Source organism: Balaenoptera ricei, chromosome 1 (assembly GCF_028023285.1).
Source record: "Balaenoptera ricei isolate mBalRic1 chromosome 1, mBalRic1.hap2, whole genome shotgun sequence".
Taxonomy (NCBI): domain Eukaryota; kingdom Metazoa; phylum Chordata; class Mammalia; order Artiodactyla; family Balaenopteridae; genus Balaenoptera; species Balaenoptera ricei.
The window spans coordinates 75,012,603-75,040,417 of NC_082639.1; the positions used below are offsets into that span (position 1 = coordinate 75,012,603).

Below are 27,815 nucleotides of genomic sequence, written 5' to 3' on the forward strand. Positions count from 1 at the left end.
CTTCTAAGCAGTTGTCCAAAAGTGTTAGAATGTGTATATTGGTGAAAAGAATAATAAAGACACGAACTCCAGTAAATCACTTCTTACATGCCTTCCTGCTTGAGTGATAAAGGACCACTTTTGGGAAAATGGAAATGGAATAAAGCCCAAATGGAAAATGGGCTTTATTAAGTCTAATACATATATAAATTCATTTTCCCTACAGATATTTATTGAGAATTCTCAAGGCGCAACACCATGTTATGTACTTCAGAGACATACGAGAAGCATTAAAACATGATCCTTGACCTTGAAGAGCTTACTGGGAAAATAAGACATCCAAAGTGAGAGCTATGCTAAGGGCATATGTGAGATACAATCAACAAAGTGCTATAGGAAGTTAAGGGAAAAAGAAATCACAGTGGCTAGTGGGAGTGGAAGAGAGCTGCTTGAAGGTGACTGGACTTGGTTTAGGCCTTGAATAATTTTTAGGATGTGAATAATTGGAAGGATAGAATGAGAATTCTAAGGAAAAGTATGTGCAAAAGCCAAATGCGTGTTCAAGCAACAACAGATCAGTTCAAATCCTGTATGTATTGGTTAAGATAATTCTAGATGCTGTAACAAAATGACCGCAACACATATAGTGGAAGTTCATCTCTTGTTCACTTAAAGGCTAACAGAGAACGTCTTGATTGGTTCCTGACTCTTCTCCAAGTAACATGCAGGGGTCTGGCCTTCTTCCATTTTGTGGCTCCAGCACTTTCAAATATGGCATCCAAGTTCACCATGCTCACCTTCCTCAAGCTGAAAGAAAGTTACAGAGCATTCAGCACCACGTGTGAGAGGCTTAATGGGCCAGGCCAGGAAGTGGTACATATCACCTCTGCTCACTTTCCTCTGGCTGGGACTCAGTAACATACAGCTTTAGTAACCAAAGGGAAGTGCTGGGAAATAGTCTTCTATGAGCCCAGAAAGGAGAGGAAACAGATTGGGGAAACAGCTAGCTGGTTTATGCCCCAGAGTACAATGGGGGAAATGGAAAATAAAGGTAGAAAGGTAGGCTAAGCTTTCATCACTTGAGCAGTGGACAGACATATGGTGTGGAGTCTGAGTGTAGCTTCTGAAGCCAAACTCTTTGGGTGGAAGCTTGGCTCTGCTATTTTCTTGTTGTATGATCTTAGTGGTGTTACTTAAAAGCTCTTTGCCTCCGTTTCATCCTAATTTATGAAATTGGAAACAGTGAATCCATTATCATAGGGTTATTAGGAAGATTAAAGTTAATAATACAAAGTGCTTAGAAAAGTGCCTAGGATAGTATCTAGCACCTAGTAGTTGCTCATTAAATATTATTCATTGACAGGTTTTGAGGGTTTTTTGGTTTAGCTTTTGGGTTCTTTTTGTTTGCTTTGTTTTTTTGTTTTTGTTTACTTTTATTGGATTATAGTTGATTTACAATGTTGTGTTAGTTTCAGGTATACAGCAAAGTGATTCAGTTATACCTATATTCATTCTTTTTCAGATTCTTTTCTCATACAGGTTATCACAGAACATAGAATTCTCTGTGCTATACAGTAGCACTGACAGGCTCAGAAGGCTTTGAACATGATTTCCTACCTAAGGCCAAACCACATACATCCACTGAATTATCAGAGTCATATAGGTATCTTAATGCTTTCCAGCAGAACCCATGGCCTTCCTAGGTTGATAGACCAAATCTCACTCACAAGTGTAATCATAGATTCAGCACACATTTTTGAACCTTTGCTACATACCAGGTACTGGGGATGTAATTGTGAATTACACTGTGAGACTTATGGTCAAATTGCTCCTTTTTCTCTTCCACACATTTCAAGATCTTTGTAACTAATTCCCTGTTTAAATTCCCTCTATTTGAAATACCTAGAGCTGTTTATATTCTCCTAGCTAGACACTGACTGATACAGAGGCAGTTTTTCTTTTCCATTGATAATATCTCTGGACCTGCATTTGAAGTCAATTTTAGATAGCAATTATTTCAGGATTAAAAGAGACATTCCTGCCTTACTCCTCTCTTACTCCATTTTTAGCAAATACAAGATTTGCTTTCACTGGGGTTGGGTGTTTGAGGGTAGGGGTTAGAGTCCTTAAAGAGAATGAGGGCTCAAGTGTCCTCATCCATCCCAAGTACTAGAAATACTAGATCAAGTAAATACCATAAGTCTGCATTCTTCTTTTTTTTTTTTCCATAAGTCTGCATTCTGACACTAAGTCCTGAGTGCTGCCAGATAAGAATCATTAAGTTTGACACAAAATGATTTACTGTGGAGGAAACCAACTGCTGCAGATTTCCTTTGACATAGAAGCAGTGAGTTATGTTTGGTCAAATGGGCAGGCAGCATTTTACAAACTAGGAGATGGTTCCAGGATTCTGGTTCCTGAAGTCAAGATGCATACCCTCCTAACCTTGGTTTCTTCAGCTGTCACCTGGGAATTCATTCTTTAAAGAAATATTTACCAAGCACCTGCAACATGTATGGAAGAGAAATACATAAAAGCAGTGAATAAGGCATAATAAACCTGACTTTGACTCCTGGCCCTCCTGCATTCTAGTTGTGTAATCTTGGTGTGCCCAAGACCCATGCTTCACTATTTTCTGTCTTAGTCTGAGCCCGAGAGGACTGACTTTCATCGACTGTATCACCTGGGATCCCGTTATTGTTGGCTTTGGCCAGTGGGCGGCACTTACAGGAGATGGGAGGGCAAGAGGAAAGGAAGGTTAACATATTTATTCCTCTTACTCCCTTCCTGCTTTTTCATGGTTCTAGCAACAACCCTTCTATAACCATAACTTCTGTCTGGTGGTCACTCTTTTTGGCGATTCTAGATCCTGGCTGGTTTCTCATAACCCTATGTAACTCCTTACATGGAAGTAGTAAACAGCACATTTTAAAGTCCTCTTTTAAGCACACGATATTATGAATATTAAGGAAAAAAGGGGGCTTCCCTGGTGGCACAGTGGTTAAGAATCCGCCTGCCAATGCAGGGGACATGGGTTGGAGCCCTGGTCTGGGACGATCGCACATGCCGCGGAGCAGCTAAGCCCGTGCGCCACAACTACTGAGCCTGTGCTCTAGAGCCCGCGAGCCACAACTACGGAAGCCCGCGAACCTAGAGCCCGTGCTCCGCAACAAAAGAAGCCACCACAATGAGAAGCCCGCGCACCGCAACGAAGACCCAACACAGCCAAAAATAAATAAATAAAATAAATAAATTTATTTAAAAAAAAAAAAAAGAAAGAAAAAAGGAATGCAAAGAAAAGGCAATTCAGCATTTTCAGAAAGAGCATTTGGCGATATTCAATGCATAATGAGGCTGTGCTTGGGGCCATCCACCCTCACCAGCTTCTCAAAGTATTTGCTGGCACTGTGAATGCTGGTCAGAGTAGTTGCAGAAGGGATCAAGGGATCCAACATAACCGTGAAGTAATGTTTGACGTAAAAATATCGATGAAAGCAGCAAAGTGAGAATTGCTAACTTCTATGCTCTGGAAAGAAGTGGCCAATTTACTGCAGCTGAGCTTGAACTGCTTAATGATGTTCCTTAAATGATCTCCATCTAAGGGTGGTAATGACTTCCTGTTTTTCCTAGTCTCTGGGTGCCTCAACATCCCTTATTGGTTCTCTTTACTCTGCCCACACCTCTAAAAACAGTCTCCTTTTAAAGGAAATATTGGGCTGGCCAAAAACTTAGTTCGGTTAGTGAATACATTGTTTGATAAAGTTCTTCATGAAAATGAAAAATGTCTTTTATTTTTACTTAAAACCGAACGAACTTTTTGGCCAGCCCATGATTATTAAACGTTCTCCTCAAAATTCTTAGCTGAGTATGTGATTTGTTTTTCACCAGGGACTTCACTTGTGTGAGTCACTTGAGTTTATGTGTAAGTGGGTTGCATTGAAGCTGAAATGTGACAGCGTGTATGAACGGTTGCACCTGGCACCAGGAAGTACTCAATGAATGACAACCACTAATATTAGTAGCTATTGCGCTTTTGTGCCAGACACTATGATGAATACCAAAGTTGCCATCTACCTCTGTGTAAAATGCCCATTTCTACCACTCAACATACTCACGTCCTTTAAATGAGATAACACATACGGTGCCTACCTCAGTAACAGGGCACAGTGTAAGCACTCAGTAAGTGCTCTTGGCTCTTCAAAGCTCACCCTCTCTCACACAAGCAACATTTCCCTTTTCTGAACTTCTGTAACTCTGTCTATATTCTTCTTTTTATGCTGCTTATTACTTTCTCTTAGCAGTGTAATAACCCATTGATGCCAGAGTCATCTAGTTCATTATAACCACATCAGGGGCTAATGAGATCATCAAAGTATCCTGAAACGTCCAAAGTACTACATAAATGTATTGAGTTTGAATAACAAGTTTGTGATGTATTATGATGATATGCAGACATTAGTGTGACACTGCCATTTAATCACTTTTTTCAGTTTCTCAGAGCTTTTTGCAATATTATCTTTCCAAAAGTATTTTCATGATTATACCATACTCAAATACATGTTTGTGGGGATGAAATAGATTGAGGTTCTGATAAGCCCCCTTCATTTCCTTATGAAATGAAGTTGCTTCATTTTCTTATGAAGAGCAATGAAATGTTAGTTTTGCAATACCAGGGAATTGTCATATTTGCTCATTTGGTATCAACCCACAATTGTTTTAACATAGGATTAGATCACACATGTCCCAGGAATTCTCCTTCCAGCTTTCCTCTTTTGCTCAGTGATAACTGCTCTCTCCTGGCTTCTTTTCTCTAGCTCTCTGTCTCTGATTCTGTTTCATTGCTTTTAAGTGTTGGTGTTTCCCAGAGGCTAGATCTCTAGCTTCACTCTTCTTTCCTCCAACTTTAAATGCTCCCTCCTATGGTTGGACTAATCTAGGCCCATGACTTCAAACCTCACCTCAATGCCATCCATGCCCAAACTATCACTGCTGGTGCTGTGGTCGCTCCTGAGCTTCAGAACTGCCGGGGAGACATCCCTGTTTAGTCCCACAGGAACTCCAAAGTCAACATGCCCAGAACGGAGTTCATCGTGATCTGTCCAGTCTGCTCCTTCTCCCCTTCCATTCTCTTGTCCATCCACACAGATTGTTGCTCAAGCCAGTTTACTGAAGCTTATTCTTAGCTTCAGTTTCTCCTTTGTCTACAAATTTAATCATCAATCAAGTCTGACAGATCAGTCTCCTTAAAATGGCTCAAATCCATCCATGTCTCTCCAGCCACTCTGCCACCACCAAGTCCAGAATATAATCATTGGTCTCTTGGATTATTGCACAGCCCTCCTATCCAGAGTGGTCTTTCTAAACTGCAAATCTGACCATGCCACTCTCTTGCCTAAATCCTCCAGCGGCTTCCCAGTACCCTCAGAATGAAGTCCAAATGCCTTATCATGGCCCACAAGATACCCCTCCCCAACCTCATTCTGGTCACTTCCCCATTTTTCTCTTATGTGGGCCTCTGCACATCATATTCGATCACTTGGAACGTGCTTGACCCCATCCCTGCTTGAGCAACTCTTAATCCTTCTTTAAGACTCAGTGAAGGCACCACCCCTTCCAAGAAGACTTCTCCCCCTCCCCTGCCCCAGTCTGGATGTGGTAAATGCATAAATGGGGAGTTTGCAAGCCTCTAGCGGTTTTATGGATAGTCTCACCATCCCTGTTCCCTGAACACTTACTGCTGAGGTGGTTGTTACACATTTCTTATTTCACCCTTCACCTATTTTCTCCTCTGAATCATCTTTTCTCAGCTCCTCCTCTTCATTAATTCATTTTTCTCACTCTTCTTTCCAGTTATCTTTTGCTACATAACAAACCACCCCCAAACTTAGGGGCTGGAAACAATCTTTCTATTTTGCTGATGATTTGTGGATCAGGAATTTGGGAAAGGCTTATCCAGGTGGTTCATCTCGGATCCTCATGGACTTTGTTGGGGCAGCTGGAACTGGAGGGTACACTTCCAAGATGGCTCCCTCACTCACATCTCTGCTGCTTCCCTGTTCCTTGGCCTCTCTCTCTCCATGGGAATAAATCTCTTCTTCCAGGGCCTCTCCATGTGGCTTGGGCTGCTCACATCATGGTGGTCTCAAAGTAGTCTCCCTTCTTAATTAGCTGTTGGCTTCCTAGTGGTGATAAGTGGATGCTGCCAGGCCATTTAAGGGCTACACACAGAACTAGTATGGCATCATGTCTGCCATCCTGTATTGGACAAAGCAGTCACAGACCTGACCAGATTCAGAGAAGAATACGACACCACTTCTCGACGGAAGGAATGCCCATCATTAATCAACCACGTTCTTATTCTCCAGTTCTGTTATTATTCCAGTATAGTATTTCTATAACTTTTTCAGAGAATTTGCCTTCCATTTCCTGAAGTTTCTAACTTTTTCTGAATTAAAATCAGGGTCCATACCATAGATTTATTTACACAACTAGCTCAATTTACTGACTAGTGCTAGGCACTAGTACTGTCTTGTATAGAAGATGGCTATTAATTAAACACCATATAATTCAATACTTACAAACTAAGTGCTAAAAATGGAAAGGACTGGGTACCCTGGGCATGTATAATAACAAAAATCCCATCTGTCTGGGGTATCAAGAGAGGCTTTCCTGAGGAGGTGACTTTTGAGCTGAGACTTGAAGTCTGGGTATGTATTAGTTAAGATTGGAGAGAACATTCCAAACTAATGGAGCATATGAGCAAAGACAAAAACTGAGAGGGAGCTCATCAATGAATTTGGTAAAGATGCAGGATACAAAATTAATACACAGAAATCTCTTGCATTCCTATACACTAACAACGAAAGATCAGAAAGAGAAATCAAGGAAACAATCCCATTTACCATCCCATCGAAAAGAATAAAATACCTAGAAATAAACCTACCTAAGGAGGCAAAAGAACTGTACTCAGAAAACTAGAAGTTACTGATGAAAGAAATAAAAGATGACACAAACAGATGGAGTGACTCTTGGATTGGAAGAATCAATATTGTGCAAATGACTATATTACCCAAAGCAATCTATAGATTCAGTGCAATCCCTATCAAATTACCAATAGCATTTTTCACAGAATTAGAACAAAATATTTTACAATTTGTATGGAAACACAAAAGACCATGAATAGCTAAAGCAATCTTGAGGAAAAAAACCAGAGCTGGAGGAATCAGGCTCTCTGACTTCAGACTATACTACAAAGCTACAGTAATCAAAACAGTATGGTACTGGCAAAAAAACAGAAATACAGATCAATGGAACAGGATAAAAAGTCCAGAGATAAACCCATGCACCAATGGTCACCTAATTTGTGACAAAGGAGGCAAGAATATACAATGGAGAAAACACGGTCTCTTCAATAAGTGGTGCTGGGAAAACCGGACAGTTACATGTAAAAGAATGAAATTAGAATACTCCCTAACACCATACACAAAAATAAACTCAAAACGGATTAAAGACCTAAATGTAAGGCCAGACACTATAAAACTCTTAGAGGAAAACATAGGCAGAATACTCTGACATAAATCGCAGCAAGATCTTTTTTGATCCACCTCCTAGAGTAATGAAAATAAAAACAAAAATAAACAAATGGGATCTAATTAAGCTTAAAAGTTTTGCACAGGAAAGAAAACCATTAACAAAACAAAAAGACAACCCACAGAATGGGGGAAAATATTTGCAAATGAAGCAACTGACAAGGGATTAATCTCCAAAATATACAAACAGCTCATGTAGCTCAATATAAAAACAAATAAACAAATAAACAAATAACCCAATCGAAAAATGGGTGGAAGATCTAAATAGACATTTCTCCAAAGAAGACATATGGATGGCCAAAAAGCACATGAAAAGATGCTCAACATCACTAATTATTAGAGAAACGCAAATCAAAACTACAATGAGGTATCACCTCACACCGGTTAGAATGGCCATCATCAAAAAATCTACAAACAATAAATGCTGGAGAGGGTGTGGAGAAAAGGGAACCCTCCTACACTGTTGGTGGGAATGTAAATTGGTATAGCCACTATAGAGAATAGTATGGAGGTTCCTTTAAAAACTAAAAATAGTACTACCATATGACCCAGCAATCCCACTCCTGAGCATATACCCAGATAAAACCATAATTCAAAAAGATACATGTATCCCAATGTTCACTGTAGCACTATTTACAATAGCCAGGACAGGGAAGCAACGTAAATGTCCATCAGCAGAAGAATGGATAAAGAAGATGTGGTACATATATACAATGGAATATTACTCAGCCATAAAAAAGAACAAAATAATGCCATTTGCAGCAACATGGATGGACCTAGAGATAGTCACACTGAGTGAAGTAAGTCAGACACAGAAAGACAAATATCATATGATATCACTTATATGTGGAATCTAAAAAAAAGGGTACAAATGAACTTATTTACAAAATAGAAGCAGAGTTACAGATGTAGAAAACAAACTTATGGTTACCAGGGCCTGGCAGGGGAGGGATAAATTGGGAGATTGGGATTGACATATACACAGTACTGTATATATACACACTACTGTATATAAAATAAATAACTAATAAGAACCTGCTGTATAGCACAGGGAACTCTACTCAATACTCTGTAATGGTCTATATGGGAAAAGAATCTAAAAAAAAAGAGTGGATATATGTATATGTATAACAAATTCACTTTGCTGTACACCTGAAACTAACACAACATTGTAAATCAACTATACCTCAATAAAAATTTTTTAAAAAGTGAGAGGGAGCTTAATGTGTTTGAGGAAATTTTTTAAAAAATCCATGTGCTACAGCTGGAATGTGGGTGACATTGTTAACCCTGTTTTAAAAGTGAGGAAATTGAGGGTCAGTGTCCGGCTGAGAGCATGATACCAGGAGAAGGCTCCACCACGTGTGCTTCCCCATTGGTGGGGAGTTTGCCCTCAGGCCTCTCCTTCAGCCTTTTACAACTAGAAGAGCATCCCCTACAGACCTAGTGATGTCTTACCTGAGAGTTATCCAGAGTCAGAGAAATCAGCATGAAAAATCACCCTAAGAAAACATTATCTGCAGAAAATATAACACATTATCTGCAGAAAATATGACACAAATATAATACTACTTGTCTGGTAGTATTACAGACAAGAGTGTAGTTTACAAGTAAATCAAGACTAACTCATGCAAAGATTATTTAATTTAGAAACAACATATGATTCATACTACTATCTCCATTAGTCTCATTAGATATAAATAATTATATATGTATATATGTATATATATATAACTTTTATGCGAAAGCTAGAAGAAAATGGTAATTTGTGTTCATACAGGCCACATACGTAGCCACTTACTAAATTTTCCAGAGAATTTATTTAAACATCCCAGCAACTCAGTATATGCATCAGTACAAAATGCTGCACAGATTATCTATAAGTTACTGGTCTAGGATATTTTATGTTTTTATACCCCAGTACATGGGCTTCAATTTTCTGTCACAATGCAACTTTAAGAAGAAAGGAAAGAGAATTCAACTCTAATTTGCTTTTTGCCAAGAACTTTCTGACATCCTAATTAACTTTAGAAATTATCCTTTCAGGTATACTCTCCCTTTTGTGACTTCGTTAATGTTTCTTGAGCTTTACGATATCATCTGCCTCATTGCAATATGTTTCCGATTCTCATCGCAAATGGTCATCACTGGTAAGGTGCAGATCAGTGGAAGAGGCTGGACACTGTCAGGAAACACTGATGAATGTCAACTGATGAAGAATGAACTGTTAACATTTTGGGGAATAGTCCTCAGGACTTTATATCGGTCTACAATATCACATTCTATATAATTTTATATTACTTTATAATATTTATTCTAAGGAATACGGTGAAAATAATACACCCTTTAAAAGGAATTCTAATTTCATTGCCCTTTGAAAATTTAAACGTAATTTTTATTTTCCTTTAATTCGTGTTTTGCTTTTAAAGGATTCATTGTTTGTTATAGCCCAAGAGGTAGTAACTGAAAAGCTTAAAGTAGTTAATAACCTGAGATTATTTTTCCTCCCTCTTGTTTTCCTTTTATAAAAAAAAAAAAACCAGATGGAAATTAAATGCTTAATTAAATCAAACGAATTAACTGAACACTAGTATTACCATGACCAGTGTTTGCACCACTAATTGCTTATTGAGTATTACGACAGTGTTCACACAGTCTGAACATAGAACAGGTTTGGCCACGAATCAAAACAGGCAGTTTTAGTTCTACATGGTATGGGAACAGGTATTCTGGAGGTGGAGCCCATGTGAGTGTCATCAAAACACCAGACAATTAAATGTTGCTAGTTCAGTTTGATGGGCTTTGTTTTCATCCCTTTAGGGCGAAAACGGTGCTTGTAGCTCCCACTGGCTTGGCCCTGCTTGGGAGAGAGTCCTGTTGAGCTGGCCTAATCACATTTCCTGGAGGAGTTCACATAGATCTGATTTGGAAATTTCCAGAAATGACTATGTCCTTCTTAACACACACTGGAATCTAAGAAGATAATATTTCCTTGTCACATTGTTCTAAAGCAGACATTCAATTACACTGAAAGAGCACATCTGCTCTCAGAGGAACAACTGCAAGCAATTAAAAGAGAAAACAGAACACATAACAGAACAGCTAACTTCTTCAGGAGAATGGGAGAATGTAACCAATGCGGAGAGTTCAACGCTTCTATCCTCAAACTGTGGTATAGTCTCAATTCAACACAGAGGTTCTTCAGCGCTCCCCCTCCCACCCCTCATGCTGTCAGTCAGCCGCTCCAGTCCCCGTGCGGTCTCTCCCAGCCTAGGGTTAAAATGCTCCTTTCCACAACCAAGATGTATTCACGCTGGAGTTCATTCTTTCAGATTCTCCCTAAGCATCTAATTAAACTTAATAAACCTATTTGTGCTAGGATTTTACTAGATGAAAATAACTTTAATCAATTCAATACCTTTTACTGAGTGACTAAGTGTGCTAGGCACTGTGGTTAATAATCTGCTTAAGAAACAGTTTCTCTGTTCATTAAAAAAATCGGGAACAACTGGGAAGCCCTACTGAAGCAGTTAAATAAATCATGTTATATCCATACCTGTGGGATACTCTGTAGCCACTCAGAAGAATGCTTTTGAAAATACTGCTTCCATTCATTATGGATGTCAACTAAACTTACTGTGGTAATCATTTGATAATATATACACCTTAAACTTATACAGTGTAGTATGTCAATTATACAATAAAATTGGGAAAAAAAGACAATGATGCTTTAGTATGATCCCAGTTTTAATTTTTAAATGTGCATAGGAAAAAAAGACAATGAAATATAATAGTAACTTTGGTTATCTTTAAGAAATGGGATTATATATGACTTTTATTTTCTTCAAACTTCTATGTACTTTCCAATTTTCTTCAAGGAGCATATACTGTGTTATAATCAGAAAATAAACAATTTAACAAGAAGACAATAGACAATTTCTCTGTGGAAGAGTTGTCAGTCTGGTCCAGATAATACTCGATTAAAAACTATAATGTATGTTATGTTATGGTAAATGTTGTTATTTTGCACAAGGTGTTATGAGAACATTTAATCACCCATATAGGTGACGGAATATTTAATATGATACTGCCCCCACTGATTTTGTGAATGTATTTAGTATTATAAGGAAATGTACAGTTCACAATTCAATATCGAAAATCTTTGGTGCCAGATGTGTTTCAAAACTTGACTTTTTTGGATTTTAGAAATAATGTGGTGAGGGCTTCCCTGGTGGCACAGTGGTTAAGAATCCACCTGCCAATGCAAGGGACACGGGTTCGAGCCCTGGTCCAGGAACATCCCATATGCCGCGGAGCAACTAAGCCCATGCACCACAACTACTAAGCCTGTGCTCTAGAGCCGCGTGCCGCAACTACTGAGCCCTCGTGCCACAACTCCTGAAGCCCGCGTGCCTACAGCCCGCACACCTCAACGAAGAGCAGCCCCCGCTCGCCGCAACTAGAGAAAGCCCGCACACAGCAATAAAGACCCAATGCAGCCAAAAATAAATAAATAAAATTTAAAAAAATAAACACACTCTACAAACATTTTAAGGCGTCAAAAAATACGCTTTAAAAATATGTAGATCTTCTAAGTAGAAGTAATATTAATAGAGCTGGCAAAAATGCATTTCTCAGTACTTTTTTAAAGGCTGTCTCTAAGCCAAACATTTCCTAATCACTCTTGGATGAATATGGGCAGCTAAATGACCAAAAAGCTGTGGTTTCAGTCCATAACTCTAAAACCGCTGAGTTTATTGATATATAGACAGTTCAGAAAAAAATTATTTATTTATTTATTATATATATAGATATATATATACATATAGATAGATAATGTGGGGTTTTTTTTCAACCTTTGTAGTATAATGTGTGCAATGTCTGAGCTAATATTGCATGCCACTGAGGACAAGTAGCAATTTCCATGAAGTGACAGAGAAGCGGTTTTAGGGGGAAAAAATGCCAAGGATGATTCATTTGAAATCAACCTTGAAAGTTTTCCTGCTGACGAGGCTGACAGAAGGGAGGACCAGGACAAAGGTTAAATTCTTCAGTTCTAGGAAACTGCTTTGTCTTTAGGGCTTACTCTTCCAAGCTTTGCTAGTCCATCAAGACAAACCATTTAATTTTCTCCTGTGGATACAAGATCGTCCACAGTCAGACTAACCATACAGAGCTTTTGACAGAAAAAGGAATTTCTCCACAGTTCTACAAACCATGCAGTCAATGAATGTTGATTTATTAATGCAAGCTGACCATCAAGATCTAAATTCCACAATAATCTCTCGAAATAATGATTTTGCATCATTACCACCTTCTCTTTGAGTAACCTAACTACCAGTATTTAGAAAATTGATTGATTTGACTTCCTGTATGTCTTTTCAGCCTCTGGCTGGAGTCATAAAAGCAGAAACATGGCCCTAGGGTAAAAGCAGGTGAGCAACTTAAGAGACATATGTACTTTGTGAGTCATTAGGAATTGGTGATTTTGAATATTTTCATCACTGCTCTCACATAATACTAAACTCTTCTTAGCAACTGATACAGGCTGCAGTGTGCTATGAATAGCACAACCAGAGCTTCAGTGAGTTTTTTTTCATGTTAAATGCACATTTATCAGCCTACTATAGACTCCTGTCTTCATAATCATCAAACTGAAAAATTATTAGCTGATTAATATCAAATAATGCTGTGTAAGCACCATAAAAATAAATTAAGGACACTTGGGTCTTATCTTCTGGGACCTTACAATTTTGAACAGATGATGATGACAAACAAAGAAAACACATAAGCTATACAATAAATAATTGCATGAATTAAATAGATGAAACATTATGTTGAGAACAAACAAGACAGTTAACCTAGGTAGACTTTTAGTTGATGAGTGAAGAGGCAATTATAGAAGCAACCCACAGGGAACTGATTTTTAAAAGGGCCTAATTATTTAATTAAGACATTCTCTCCTGGAGAAGGGCAAATCCAGAGATTTTGCAAATTTGGTAACTGCAAAATAACTAAACTTCTTGGTTGGGAGAAATATTCCAGAACTTCTATTCTTTTTATGTCCAAAACTTACAATAAATGGCATTAGAACTAAGATCCAGCAAATTCTGTTGGATTTAAGTTTTGCCTTCAACCACATGTCGCTAAGAGCAAACGTGCTATTGATATTAAGAAAAGTGTCAGGACTATGCTCAAATGTATATTGAACTTAGGCTTGTGACAGTGCTTATTACTATAGAAAATGTTTTGTTTTGCCTTTTTTTTAGGGGAACACAAATAATTTTTTTAATGAAAAAACAATCTCCGAAACGAAGAACATATACATTATTACATGTATTATAGTGGCATTATTTTACATTTTTGCAAAAGGGAGGATAGTTGCATTCTCCTATCTCCTTCTGCATTCAATCTATTGCAAATCTTGTTTTTTTAAAAAATAACAATTGTATATTTTAAAGGCATACACCACCATGTTTTTATATACATATACATAGTGAAATGACTACTATGGTCCAGCTAATTAACATATCCACCTCTTAACACATTTAGCATTTTTTTGTGTGTGTGGTGAAGGCACCTGAAGTCTACTCTCTTCACAAATTTCTAGTATACAATACAGTGTTATTAACTATAGTCATCATGCTATACATTAGATCTCAAGATACTATAGAAAATGAATACTAACAGATATGTCAATGGACACAGCATCAGTAGGACAATTAAAGTCAATAAACTCTGGAAACAAGTTATTATGAGGCCATATTTATACAAACATGTCTTAATATGGGGAAGTTCAAGCATTTATTTTTATCTACTCTGTTTAGGGTAAACTGAATTAACAAAAGATAATGGGCATAATTCTAAAATTTGTCTCACTAGTGGCTTATTGACACAGCTGAAAAGCTCCAAAATCAGCTCCTTTAGTTTGGAAAGTGAATTCTTTCAGCTAGGGAATATTAATGATTTGTTTTCTGCAAATTTAACACTTTAAAAGGGCATCTTTGAGAAAGACACATGAGAAAGATATCTAATTTACAAAGTGTTAGAGATTACCCTGCTGTCACTCCTGCTCCCTGGCAAGCAAACGTGGATCTGAGGTTCTAGTCGAAGGCTCACTTCCACAAGGCGGTATCTATACATATGTAACTTACTTTACCACAAAGCATAAGAAATGTGGTTTTCTGGAGATAAGGATGAAAATCCACTGGATTGAGAGCTGTCATCTATGCTTTAAAATGTTAGAAATAAAATGCACTTAAACAGAGGAGATCCTTATAGAGATACCTTAGTTTGGGGATGTCCAGCAGACTTTTCAAACCACACACCAAAAAAATCTACAAAACCGAATGCATTCCAAAAAATCAAAAGGCTCATGGAGAATTGTCCTGACAGAATTCAGTTCTCACAAACCAATCAGGGTTGAATAACACATTTACAATGCAGAGTTAGAATCCTCCTGTGAAGCATTTTTCCTAAGCATTGGATAGGATTTTATTAGAGAGTACTATGATATTTTTGTCTTTAACATTTCAGCCAGACTGTATATTTACTCATTCATTCAACCATCAAGTGCCTACTGGATATCAGCATTGGGAATGCAAAATGAATATGCTATGGCTTCTGAACTTCTTGAAACTAATAGGAAGGAACAAGTACATACAAAATCTCAATGGGGTTCAATAAATACAGGATGATGTCAGGAAAAACACTATCTCCATTTGGGGGGCCTTCATCAAAAGGAACAAATAGAAGGGTGGCCCAGGCAATGGAAATGGCATTTACAAAGGCATGGAGACAGGTAAAAAGCACTTTGGAGTCATGGCAAAACAACTCAAAATGAGTCGATTGGTGTAGAGAGATAGGTGGAGGCTAGATGACCAATGGAGAAGAAATCTTTTATAGATGGTAAACAGAAATGAAAAGACCAGAATTACATTTAAGGACAACTCTTTGAGGTAGTATGATATAATGTCTCTAGAACAACTGGATGCTTAATTGGCCAAAGCAGTTGTGAGAAAAGTTATATCTTTGTCCACAGAAGAGAGATTGACCTCTTTCAAATGAATGATAGGTCCTTTTCTCAGCAGTTGCATCCTTGAATATAGGATCAACCACTGAGGGAAGTTGAAGGAGGAGGCATTACGCTCAGAGACGATCTGGGCATTACCGAGGGAGGACTTGAGAACCTGTGGCTATCATCTTTCAATCAAATGCATGCATGTGGGGTACTTCAAGCTCTACTGGCAGTAGCAAATGCAGATCCAAGAAAGGGGCAGTAGATGATAAGAACAGTCTATACTGTCATAGGGATTATTAAAGAACTGACTGGGAAAGCAATTTAATATAATTAATGGTTCAAAGTCCTTCATTTTCAAATTGTGCCTGCATCAAATGTCAGCTTCTGCTATAATTATTCTGCTAATCAGCAATCTTCTTTCAAAGCAAACAATATTTTCCTTATATCAATATAATCTTGTTTTTCCAAAGAAAATGTTTTTGTTATTATTTTAAATACATTTTATTTATTTAATTTCTTGAAGTGGTAGCACATTCACATACTTCAAGCATCAAAAGTATAAAACAATGTACAGCAATGTCTCTTTTCCAGCCCTGTCTTCTATCTGCCAAGTTCCTATCCCCTTAAGACAAGTAACCAACATTATTAGTTTCTCATTTACTTCCCAGGATTTTTAAATTGTATATACAAGCCAGTACAAGTATAGAATATGTTCCGTTCTTTTTTTAACCCCAATAGTACACTATTTTGGCACCCTTTTCTCCCCACCTAAAAATAAATCTTGGAGATTGTATTAGTCAGTTCAGGCTCCCATAACAAAATCCCATACACTGGGTGGCTTAAATAACAGAAATTTATTTTCTCACAGTTCTGGAGACTGGAAATCATAGACCAGGGTGCCAGTATGGTCAGGTTCTGTGGAGAGCTCTTTTCCTGGCTTGTGGACAGCTGTCTTCTCACTGTGTCCTCACATGGCGGAGAAAGGCAGCAAGCTCACCGGCGTCCCTTATTATAAGGGCATAAGGGCAGCAGTCCCACCATGAGCGCCCCACTTGCATGACCTCATCTAACCCTAATTACCTCCCAAAGGCCCTATAACCAAATATCATCACACTGGGGGATTAGGGCACCAATATATGAACTTTGGGGAGACACAAACAACTTAGTCCACACGGAGATCTTTCCATATAAGACATAAGACATTCTTTTTTTTTACAGCTACCCAGTATGCTATTGTTACATCATATACCTTTAAGGTTGGAACTGGGAAAACTGAAGTTGTCTTTAATCATTCTTTGTTAATAGGAGCTGCAGAAAAAGTGTTAGGTATTGATAGGTGATGTTTCTGATGAGGGTCCACATAGGCTGGAATTATTATATTCTGATGATTGCTAGAAAAGTATCAAAACTCAAGCAATATGTTCAATATACATTCATTAGCTCATCACTAGATCCTCAAAACCTCAGCTTTCTAAATCAAATATGTTAGAAATGTTGTTCTAATATGAAGATACTTATTTGAAGATGAAAATTATATTAATAAAACATATAGCTATGAAATGTATTTTTGTTATGTCACTACTTACAAACAATAGTCAGCTTACACTTGACTGTTACTTATTAGACAGGCCATTCTAAACACATTAGTGTATACTGGCGTTATGAGAAGGCTACTTGTGTAGAAGAAGATTTAGTGATCTCTATAATTAAAGTTCAAATAGTTATTCTGTCAGAAATGGGAAAGAATCAAGAATGAGGAAGAGAGAAAAGGTATGGCCACAAAATGCTTCTGGACAACCTCACTGAAAGCAAAATAATAGACTGTGTGTTACTCCAGCAGTCTGAACTATACTGCCTGAAGGAAGAGAGACAAAGTGAAAGTAGGTGAATGAACAATGTGTCCTTAAAATATGGCTTAAATTGGATTCGGGGATAAGGGAGAGAGAGGAACCAAAGATCAAACACAAGGCTTTAAGCCTAAATGACTGGGTAGAAAAGTAATACTGTTGGCTGAGATAGGGTAGAAGATACCTAGGATGGGGTAAGAGTTTATTTTAGTATACATTATATTTGGGGGCTGGTGAGATATGTAGGTTAAAGTTATCAGCAGGCATTTAACAAAGACATTGATGTGAAGAGAGAGATCTGGAAGTTCTTTCAAGAAGTATTTGTGAGAATGAGAGAGAGGAGGCAGAGGGAGAAGAAGCAAGGACAGAATGATGGAGACCACTCACATTCAGAGACAGAAGGAAAAAGATGATTGTTAAAATATGAGTGGTCAGAGAGAGAGAAAGTAAACCAAGGTAGTGAGGTTATAGAAACCAAGAGGAGGGCCTAGTCAACTGTGTCACATGCTAGAAGAAAGACAAGCAGTGATATGAACCCCGGGACAGTAAGTTAGGAGAATGAGGTCAGATTTTAAGATATTAAATAATGAATTGAATAATAAGAAATTAAAGTCAAGAAATACTTTATATTGACTTTTTTTTAGATGATTGTGGAGTAAAGGAGAAAGATAGGATAACAGTGATATTGCATCATATTTATATTCCACTTTAGGGCAACCATGTACTTCCACATACATTATCCCTTTTGATGATATCTCAAGGAGATAGTCTTGTAGGTAGATAAGTGGGGAGAGATGCATCAGAGAGGAATAATTGGAGATACAAATAGAAGATGAAGTAATGGATTGAGTTAGTTTTCTAAGGAGGTGAAAGACGGAAGAATTTAGTGCTGGAAAAGGGTAGGGATACCTCTAATTTTGAAACAGAAAGAAGAAAAAGTGAGTTGGTGAAAGAACATTTTCAAGGTAAAAATAATTTAGAGAGATTCATCACTCAAGACCTGAAAGTAATCAAGGTAACCTTGAATTGAGGGCCTAACTGACAGGAGAAATGTGAAACAAGTGGGGAAATGATGATGTTGGCATAAAAAGTCAAAACACTGACTCTACTCAGTCACAAGCTCTACAGATCTCTTATACAATACAATATTCCTCCCACTAACACAATGGTGAGTGGACATTGAAAGTACTGGAGCCAAGAACAAACAGTTCAGTGTCTTAAACAACCCAGCAAAGACTTCAAGAGAAGCTCATCCACTATGAATTCAATTTACAAGTCTGCTTTGAGTTCCCACCCACAGCCCACTCTACAGGAAGCAAAAATGTTAAGCAAATTGTTAGAATAATGCATTCCCACAGGACATGACATCCTGAAGTTTTTCAAACAACAGCGATGTCACCTTCAATCACCCTCTTTAGAGGTTCTGCTTTTTCTACGATAGTACCCAAGTGTTTATAACTTTCTCCGTTAAAAGGTATGTATACTAAGAAATAAATTTAAGTTTTTAACTCTATGAGCCAACATACTGGGAGACAAAAGTATGATAGGCTTCCTTTCTTGGCTGAAAAGAATGGACATGTCCATTCAAGCCTTGCAGTATCTTAGCTAGACATCCTGAGATTCTAGTCTTTTGGCTCTTTGAACCAACTCTACCATTAAAATATTAATTACTCTATTACCTCTGATAGAAGATAAAGGTTACTATTTTGGTGTGCCCAATGCACCTCTTTCCATAGGAAAAAAATTCTAATGAAAACGGCAGATATGTGCCCTCAATTGGACCAATCATATTACCCCATCTTCCTGGTTGTGATTGGTTTGGGAAGGAATATATGACCTAAGTTGGCCCCATGAAAGTCATTCTTGGGATTGTTTTCAGACTGGAGCCAAAGAGGAAAAAAATCTTTCTTTGCTGATAGAAGAGCTGCTAGGATGAGATGAGAGACCAAGGTTGATAGGAGCCATGTGCCCCATGGCATGGAGAAAGCCATCTACAAAGAGCACCAGACACCCTGGTTAGAAATAGAGTGTGAGCCGTGAAAGTGTTCCTGCCACAGAATCCAGACACCCCCAGGACCAGTTCCCTACATCATGTGTTTGGGTTATACCAGCCAACAAGTTCTCCTTTTCGTTTGAGCAAGTTAGGATTCAGTCATTGGCAAACCAAAGTGGCCCAACTTGTGCACAGAATATCTTATACTTACAATGTGTTCAATAAATATATATTGATTATCTGGTTGCTTTGATGTCAGTGCTTTTTCTGTACCTTTTGCTTCTGTACTTTCTCTGTGTTCTACAACTTCATTCTCAATAAGGCTTGATCAAAAGTAAGGCTGCAATTTTCCAGTAATAATTGGGTGCCCTAGCCCCACAACACTGGCAAAGGTCATTTAATATGTCTGTGTCTCAGTTTCTCAATTTGAAAAATATGGCAAATAATAACCATGGCTATTTTTTTTAGCATCCCCTATATTCCAGATACTGGCCTAATGCTTAACATATATTATTCTAATTCCTACAGCAATTTTCTAACACATGCATAATGATCCCCATTTTATAGATGAGGATGCTGAGATGCAATGAGTTTAAATGAATTGACCAAGGTCATACAGCTTGAGTGACATAATTCTGATTCCTACCCAGGTTAGTCTGAGCCTGTATTCTTTCCAATGTCCTATGATGCCTTGCTTATTCAAAAAGCTTATGTGTGTAATAAGATAATGCAAGTAAAATTGAAAATGGTGAAAAATCATTCTCCAATTGACAACAAAAAACGTGGAAGTGGGCCCAAATATTAGCAAGGAAGATTTAGGTTAAGGAGAACATTCTGACTACCTCAATTATGACATTTAGAAACAGTAATTGAAAAAAACGAGTGCTGAATCTCATATAAATGAGAAATTTTATGACGAGAGAAAGTACAGCCAAGATTCTGTTCCATGTCTGAAGCCTCAATAAAACTCAGAAGGACATAAGTAAGCAAGCTTTGCTAAGCTAGGGAGAACCGAACCTCTTCTCATTTTCCCCATGGAACCATCAATACCTAGGACCTGGCACTTCCTTTGTGGTCCTGTTGATGAAGTGTGCTTATAAGATATGAACGTTCTGACTTACAGATCTGAATGTTAACATCAGTAGTGTTTGGAAAAAATATGTAGTAATGCTGTCTATGTACCATTAAAATATATGCAAATCCTATTTTTGTAAAGTTTAACTAAAAGAAGGAAAAGACCGAGTCTATGTATTGAATGACATTTTGTAGTAAAACTCTTATGTTCTTCAAGCTATAATTACTATTTCAAATAACTTCAAGGAAACCACATTATGAACTACCTGTTTTATGTCCATTTTCTTCATTAGACTGTGAATGCTTTGGGAACAGAAATTGTGTCTTACTCATCTTTTTATCTCTAGAATCTAACATAGGTGAAATATGGCCTAGGTTACATTATAATTTTCATGGGTCCTAGGAACTCCAGTTTTCATGGACCTCTTCCTCCATAAAAATATTACAAATTGTATTTTATACCTTGGTATAAAGATGAATATATTAGTATCACATATTTTAATATTTTCTTCGACCTAAGAGTTTATTTTTTTCTTTTGGTTTTAAAGGAAATTAAAACATTTGCACAGGTCCCTAAAACTATTGCTATGCCAGGTGCTATGCCTATCTTGCCTGTGGACAACTGAGTCCTGATATGTGTTAAGTACAATTTTTTTAAATGAATGAAATGAATAAATGATTTTAAATTAACATCTATCTGATGGTACTGATTCTTAGAGCTTCTATTTTGGAGTAACGCTCAGCTTAAACTAGTTTTCAAAAACAACTAATTAATAAAATCATCACAAAGTACTAATATTCATTTAATCTGAAGCCAACTATTGAAATGCACCACTGTACACAAAATTAAAACTCAAAAGCAGTGCATAAGAAGCCTGTCAAAGTGACAAAATAAATATTTAAAAATAATATCAGAGGTTGCTATAATTTTGAACAAATACAGCCCACCTCTTAAACGGTGAAAATTAAATATTTTCTTTTTTAAACTCTGACATTCCAAGAGAGTCAGTTCATAAGGTAGATACTTAAAAAAATGTGGGCTTATACTTGGAGCCGCGTAGTTATTGACTGTAATTTAGTTCAATGTGTGCCCAGAATGCTGGCCCTGCTGCCTTTCACAACATTGCTTTTGGAACCCAGCATTTCTCCACTGCTGTTTCCAGAGACATCTTTTTAAAATAGAAAATTGGTTGATGAAATCTTAGGCATGAATAAATGCTAATGCATATAATAAATTAAAACGCTGTCATTTTATAAGAAAGGTTTTTTGGCTAACTGTGCTATTTCTTCTAGTAATTCAAAACCCAGTGTTTAATTTGCAGAATGAAATGCGGAAATCAATTATTCAGTTCGTAGTACGGTAAAATTGATTTTCAAAGTTATGTTTTGGGAGGCAACCAGACTGACTTATCCACTGACTTAAAATGTAGAGTCATATCTGAAAAGTTTTTCCCCACTTCAAAATGTATTGAACAATGCTCAAACTATGAGGAAGCATTTTTGCATTGCCTGGACAGCATTGTATGCAAATTAATATCTGGATGATAATTCAGATTCACCCTTCCAAAAGGGATATCATACATATAAAGTAGTGCTAGTATTTATGGGATGGACATTTACCAGAACAGCTTTTAAAGGTTACATAATAAAAGTGCATTAAAGCTGCCTAAATTGATTAACCATTGATACTGAAATGGATTCAGCTAATGGATTCTGCCTCCCCAGAAAGTGCCCCCTTTTAATAATAATTTTCAAAAAGCAAAAAACATGCTTTTCCTTCTCTTTTTCATAACATCTAGCCACCTGAGTAACGGCGGGAGAGGGAAGGGGACTGCCCACACCTCACCTGGGCCGGCAGGAGGAAGAGGTCGTCTAGTGATCAGACACTCTCGCTTCTCCTCTCCAAAGGGCAAATGGGCTGCCTCAGCAGCTGTCATATCCCGCTGCCCTTCGAAACAGGAAACCAGTCTAGAATTTCAAACTCACCTCCTGAATTGCATTATCAAACTGGTAGTCTTGCCAGATCCTTGTAAATGCCTGTTAAATGTGAAGGTGGCTTTGAGGGGCTGGTGAACAGGGAGGGCCTCTGTGTTTGGGAGGGGGCACTACCTGGCTCAGCTACCTGCCATCTATTGGGTGGTTCTGGAGATGAAACAAGCACAGCAGATGAGGTGGACACACAAGGTCACTTGGTCCATCTCATGCCAGCAGGGAGAATCATATCCCTGTGCAAGGTTGAACCCATAAGGGGTCTTGTAATGAGGCTGCTAGTTATCCCAAGGCACATAATGGGGAGCTTCAAAGATCTAGGTTGTAGACTCACAAATCACAGTTATTCCACTAGCCTTTCAGCCAGACAAGCCCCTTGTTTTCCCACATTCCCCATACGATACCCTGCTCTGGCCATCTTATTGCTCGTGAGCCGTTCCAGCAGAGGGCAGGCAGGGGAAAGGAGAGGAGTCCTATATTACAGCACATCATCTAGAGTGTTCTGAACATGTTAAGGCAGATTTTCTGGATTACTAAGAACAACAAATGTTTTTCTGTCCAAAATTTTTTTTTTCCTATCTGTCTGTATCAGGTGTTACCAGTTTTCAGGAGCTCGTCTCTCAAGGAATTCACAGTCTGGTTTGGGAAGGCAAAATGAAGACACATGAAATAGTGAGAAAGCCAGACTCTAAAGCCATCCCAAGCTATCCTAAGTAAATTCATGAGTTTCAAGAGAAGGAAGAAGGTCTTTGGGCACTGAAGTCAGTGACAGCATTTATAGATTAAAAGTATGATCAGGGCAGAGAAGTGAGAGTCGGTGTTTGGGTGAATGTACTCGTAGAAAAATTCTGTGAACAGGTTTGGATGATAGCCTCACAGAGAGGATGTATAGGCATTCTGTTGGAGTTTGGTTTATGTAGGACAGATCTCATTGGATCTTAGCACCAGGCCTTTGTGGTGATCAGCCAGAGTGAAAGGACTGGGAGATTCAGGATTGGCTGGCACTCCACGAGGAAAAAGAATCAGTATCTTTCCGTATCATTCATTAACGTCTGTGCGACAACGTCATGAGCAACTCACTATGGGGAGATCTTCATTAGATAAACAGGGCTGCAAAATTCATAGCCAAGGAATGCGGGTTGGAGAGGCACTCCCAGCCACAGCTGCTACCTGAACACCCAGGACTGGCTGGGAACCAAGCAGACATGCTGAAACCAGGAGCCTCAGCGACGAATGGCAATGTTACAGCCGCTTAATCCTGAAATGAAAAGTAATTGCTTCTGGCTTAAAGAATAAAGGAAAAACAAGATCAGCCTTGGCTGAATCATATGTTTTTCCCCAAAACAACCAAGCTATAGGCCAGGTTCTAAAACTTTCCTGGTACTTGAAAATGTGAGAAAATGGATGTTTTCTGTCAATATAATTTAAATCCATCCAAGAGTACTGATATATAAGAACATGTGAATGCAAATACGTTTTTGATTAACATGATTAAGTCAAATGTGTTCACTTTTTTTTTTTTTTTTTTCAGATTCTCGTGACGTTGTCTTTTGCAAAGCAGACATTTTTAATTTATTTTATTTATTTATTTATTTATGGTTGTGTTTGGTCTTCGTTTCTGTGCGAGGGCTTTCTCTAGTTGCGGCGAGCGGGGGCCACTCTTCATTGCGGTGCGCGGGCCTCTCACTGTCTCGGCCTCTCTCGTTGCGGAGCACAGGCTCCAGACGCGCAGGCTCAGTAGTTGTGGCTCACGGGCCTAGTTGCTCCGCGGCATGTGGGATCTTCCCAGACCAGGGATCGAACCCGTGTCCCCTGCATCGGCAGGCAGATTCTCAACCACTGCGCCACCAGGGAAGCCCCAAATGTGTTCACTTTTAACTATAAGGGATGACATCTAAAATTTAACTTACCTGAATATAATTTTTGGAAAGTTGGTCTTCAAAATAGCTGTTGCATTTTTTTTTGGAAGGATTTCCTATGGAAAAGTCTCAGCAGAAGTTGCCAGAGCTCCTTTTCTGCACCGATGAAACTGCAAATGGAGAAATACGGAAGAAGGGGGAGGAGTAAGGCATTTCAATACGTCTAATACATTCTTGTGATGGAATTGTCTTCTCTATTAAAGAAAAGACTTGATAAAAATTCATAAAGAGACAGCTATGAGTTTAAATGATTATTAGAAGAATCTAAAGGTGACTTTAACCCGCAACTGAGTATATAATATTTGTGTTTTTACTTGTTTACCTCTCAAGGGGCTACAGAATGGCAAACACCAGGATTTTTTTTAGGCAGACACTCCATTTCCTTGAGAGCAAGAGAGCAACGACAGAGTAAAAACAGCAAGAATGAGAACAAACAAATCTTGCCTTTCATGTTCTAATTTTTTAATTATATGTATTAATTTAAAATATTTGTGGCAGACTCACAATTATGTAGAGAGAACTAATTAAAATGTATCTTATCTCCTAGAGCCATATAAAATTGCCTGTACAAATAGCAATTTCATGTGATTTAACCCGATACTCAAGCTTTCATAGGAATATCATCAGCTAATAATAACCAATAAGGAGTACAGCCCAGTTTGTCTTCCTGCCATTTTTCTGTACAAATGCTAATATTATAAAACTAATATGACACACGCTATTTTCTTGCAGGTGCTAACATTGAGGACATTCCTCATAGGAGAACCAAGGCTATTTATAGACATTGCTCACAGCTTGTGCTTCTGCTTCATTAATTCAAAACAGAAAAAAATATAAATCTTATACCAGAAGTTTTTTGGATACAACCAGTTTTTTTGGATTTAACCTAACAGAACAGCACTGTGACACTGACAACTGTGACTGCTTTCTCATGAGCTCAGGCTGGAGGACAGCTGGAAGGCCAGCCACCAGCCCAATAACCTGATGCACAGTAATCACAAACTCGAGGGCTTATTTTAGTGAAAGGTGTCATATAGCCCATGAGGTAAAGGAACAACCATGAACAACACCAAGAATGCAAAGAATGTCCACAGCTGATGAATCGTGCCCTCTATTGGTATATGACAAACAGCCAGTGACCCCGAAAGCCACAGTATTTCCAAAGACAAAGGACTATGGTACTTAGTAACACTTTGAATTTTTTTTAAAAAAGCAGTTCTTTTTACACCAATACTCTACCATTCTATGCCAGGAAAGGATACTGAGTGTTCAGATGGTCCCAGTTTTCTCTTTTACACTAAGCATGATTCAGATATTAGCAAGGTTTCCATTTCTATTACAGAAGAAGCCTTAGATAAACTTTCTATTCTTACAAAATATGAGAACGTCCCAAGGAAATACAGATTTAAAGTATAATGTAAATGTACATTTTAATGGAGCTACACAGTGATTGCAAACATTTAGATGATTTGGAAGTGTATAGTACGTTGTTGAAAGCAATTTTAATCCAAATATGTCCGTTGCAAATTTAAGGTAATCTCAGTTTTACATGCAAAAAAATTAAGATTACAGGGAATAGAGCTGGTGGCACTCGGCCTAGTCAGGTCTTGCGGCTGGAGGTGATGCAAGGAAGAAGAAAGGATCCTCCATGGGTTAAGGCTACCTTTCCAGATATAGTCCAACAACTAAGTCACTAGCTTCCAAGGGCATTTGCACCACCTATGGAAACACTGGATCCATGCACACCAGACAGATCCTTGACAACTCATCCCACCATCCCCCTGCACAAAAGTTGCTGTACCCGTGGACAAAGAAGGTGACCACTGAGTTTCTTTTCATTACCAAATAGATATAATATCCCTGCCAACAAAAAAGAGCACACAAAGTGTCTCTCCATAATATCACAACCAGTTGAGATGACACTAAGAAAATCAGCTTGCCTAGATGAGGACCCCTTCTCTTCTTGGGTAGCCAGGATTTGAAGGAGAGACTCTGACCTGTGCAACTGGTAAGTGACTAACTTATACACACTGAACTGGTCCTGAGAACTGAGCTGTCTTCTTTGTAAGTGAAAAATATACAACATAATCTTGAAGAACTGCACAGTGGTATGAGCCAGAGGCATACTGTGTGTGTGTAACAGACTGAGAAACAGACAAATGAATCCTATTAAAAGGGTTTCTCATCTTCTGCATCTATCTGCCAGTGTTAGTGTTTTATGGGCTTAGATTGTTACCTTTTTCTGGTACCTTTTTTTCTATACTGTTGTTCTATTCTAATGCATCCTAGAAATCCCTCTCCTGATCCCTTATCAGAATCAGAAAGTGAGGAAGAAGAAAACGTTAACTACCTAAATGAGAGTTCTGGGGAAGAGTAGGATTCCTCTGAAGAAGAGGACCCTGTGGTGCCCAACCTAGCAACTCTTGAGAGTCTTGCCTGGCAGGTTAAGTGCCTTTTAAAATATTCTACAACTTGGAAACATTTAAATCCTAATTCCTGGTTATATCATGCTAAACTCTTGGATTCTAGCACATCGGTCCGTATACTTCAAGAGATAGTTCTAAGACTCTCCCATTTCTCTCATTGTGTACCCAAACTGGAACCAATTCCTGAATGGCCTCCTCTAGCTTCTTGTGGAGTCCCAACTTTTCTTTTTTTTTTTTTTGAATTCAGTGTAAGCATGCAATTTAAGTTTTTTCTTTATTTTGAATTTAATTTTATTTATTTATTTATACATCAGGTTCTTATTAGTTATCTATTTTATACACATCAGGGTATACACGTCAATCCCAATCTCCCAATTCATCCCACCACCACCCCCACCCCCCGCCGCTTTCCCACCATGGTGACCATACGTTTGTTTTCTACATCTCTGTCTCAATTTCTGCCCTGCAAACTGGTTCATCTGTACCATATTTATAGGTTCCACATATATGCGTTAATATACGATATTTGTTTTTCTCTTTCTGAGTTACTTCACTCTGTATGACAGTCTCTAGATCCATCCATGTCTCTACAAATGACCCAATTTCGTTCCTTTTTATGGCTGAGTAATATTCCATTGTATATATGTACCACACCTTCTTTATTCATTCATCTGTCAATGGGCATTTAGGTTGCTTCCATGACCTGGCTATTGTAGATAGTGCTGCAATGAACATTGCGGTGCATGTGTCTTTTTGAATTGTGGTTTTCTCTGGGTATATGCCCAGTAGTGGGATTGCTGGGTCATATGGTAATTCTATTTTTAGTTTTTTAAGGAACCTCCATACTGTTCTCCATAGTGGCTGTATCAATTTACATTCCCACCAACAGTGCAAGAGGGTTCCCTTTTCTCCACACTCTCTACAGCATTTGTTGCTTGTAGATTTTCTGATCGTGCTCATTTTAACTGGTGTGAGGTAA

At 38.2% G+C, this 27,815-nt stretch overlaps 1 long non-coding RNA gene across 2 annotated transcripts in view; it reads right to left on the minus strand.

The window, feature by feature from the left end:
* Window positions 1-623: 623 nt before the first annotated feature.
* Window positions 624-27,815, minus strand: part of LOC132367336 (uncharacterized) — a 100,193-nt gene continuing 73,001 nt past the window's right edge. For both annotated transcript variants that reach the window (XR_009503760.1, XR_009503761.1), the window contains exons 2-3: window positions 24,402-24,520; window positions 624-786 (exon numbers count right to left, since the gene is read on the minus strand). This is a non-coding gene — a long non-coding RNA (uncharacterized LOC132367336). The remainder of the gene's footprint in view (window positions 787-24,401; window positions 24,521-27,815) is intronic.